The sequence below is a fragment of the Amblyomma americanum genome, chromosome 6, assembly GCF_052857255.1.
Source record: "Amblyomma americanum isolate KBUSLIRL-KWMA chromosome 6, ASM5285725v1, whole genome shotgun sequence".
Lineage (NCBI taxonomy): Eukaryota > Metazoa > Arthropoda > Arachnida > Ixodida > Ixodidae > Amblyomma > Amblyomma americanum.
Genome location: NC_135502.1, coordinates 88076679 through 88079016, shown reverse-complemented (window position 1 = coordinate 88079016; position 2338 = coordinate 88076679).

Here is a 2338-nt window from a genome sequence, read left to right as displayed (position 1 = left end):
GTTTCTTAGATGCAGCTTTTACTGTCTTAATTTGTGTAATAAAGAGGTGAATGTAGCTCTCAAATGCTGAGCCTTTAATTGTGCGCGTAAATTGCGCATCTGGAAGATAGCCTGCGGATACCAACCTACTCTCTGCCCAATGCTCCGCTTTCCTGCATGCGATCAGGCATTTATGTACGTGCATTATTAGTGTGCTTTCACAGTGAACCTAGTGAATTCCCCCTTTTGTTACTGAGTCGCTTTGGGACGTTAAACCCTATGAACCGAACAAAAGCTCAGACGCACACACGTTGTGACGGGGCGAAAAGTCGTGACTTCTTTCATCTTTATGTTCAGCCAATATTTGCTTGTCTTCCTGAGTACTTAATCACAGACGCAGACGTTTATCCTCCAGTTGGAGTGATAAATTAATGCTAAGGTAGCTAACAACGCTGTTTTTAGGGGACGCCGCAGTTCCCCTCAGCAAATAGAATGACGGGTGGGCGAAGTCATCGTTCCCTACTCATCTTCCAAACGCTGATTTTCCCGAGCAACTTTTCAATGGCTTAAACCTTTCTATAGCAACCTAAGGCGCGGAAACATTTTTCTCTAGCACTCTTGGCTTACTTTCGTATTGTGACCCTTATCTTTTTCGCTACTATATATTGATTGTATTGGGAAAAGTTGGCTAGAAGCATTTCAAACCACGCTATATACAGAGGTCAGAGGGTTGTTTATATCGTTGATTTTAAAAATAAATCGCGAAGTCAAAAATAAAACAAACAAAATGCCAGACACAAACCCTCAACAACTGACGACGCAACTTACTGAAGAGTTCTTCAAACAGTTTCAAATTCCAGAATAGTTCAAACAGTTTCAAATTCCAGAAATTATCCAGAATAGCGCGCTAATGTCACGTGTGCATCAAAGAAACTGAGGGACCGTATCGGAGTGAGAATGTTGGGTATGAACAAATCATCAGCAACTATGAAGAAGTAAGGACGCTCATATATTAATGCAAATGTGACGTCATTAGTCGGCGTTAAAATATGAGTATAAAGAACAAAGCCAGAATACTCGCTACGTACCAACTCTAAATGCGGCAAGTTTATGGCCAACTTTAGAGAGTCGATTTAGTGCTCGACGATCTCAGTGCTGCCAGGCTGAGCGTAAAATTATGGAGAAGGGAAAAAGAGCCTACCTTCAAATGAAATCGACGTCATTGAGAATGGATTGAACGTAATTTACACGTCTCCTGAGTTCGTTTGCTCAGAACGTCTCGTTTTTGAATGACAGAAGTGCGTAGACCCAATCTCTAACCCGGAATGAGTGCGTCTAAATTGAAAAAGAAACGAAAGTGTTCCTTGCGTCTAATATCTCACTCAAAGAAGCTATATGTCTTTAAGTTTCTCCTGCCATCGTGGGAGCAAGCAATTTTAAATGTGCTATATTTAATGTCACTAATCATTCGGATACACAGTATTCACTTCATTTCTATTTTATCTTGAATTCAGTTAAGTTTTCCATCTGTGACAACAAAACTCCGATTGATTCAGTGAATTCTTGCAACGTGCTAAAAACACTAAATGGAGCTTCATTTCATCACAATGTTCTGCGCCTCTCGCTGTGTTGTAGGAAAGACAGACTCCGCCGTCGTTGAATTTATATATATATATATATATATATATATATATATATATATATATATATATATATATATATATATATATTGTAATGGGACCGACAGGTGCAGCGTAGCGAAGAAGCGGACGAGTTCAAGCGGGACAACGAAGAAGCAGACGAAGTGCAGTTGGGTTTTTCGAACGACGCCTGTGAGTGTGCCCGTCGTGTCGCCGGGCAACCCAGACCAACCGACCTGTGCTTCAAATAAACGCCTTGACATTATATATATATATATATATATATATATATATATATATATTGGATTCATAGGGCTTCCGGAGAGACCCAGGGCTTTCACGAACTTATTGCTTTACGTAGTCGTTAGTATATAAAACATATATATATATATATATATATATATATATATATATATATATATATATATATATATATATATATATATACTAACGACTACGTAAAGCAATAAGTTCGTGAAAGCCCTGGGTCTCTCCGGAAGCCCTGTGAATCCAATTCACGGCTATTCGAGGTCACGGTCTTGCCTGATTCTAGCAGAGGCCAAAATCACTGCAGCGCGACGGCAGTAAAATGCCACGGAATTAGCACACCCTTTCTATACGTAAAATTTAAATGTATATAATGGATATTTTCCGTTCCCTGCAAACATTTATGAGGTTTGTGCGGAATTCTTATGACTGAATAGCTGAAAAAAATCATA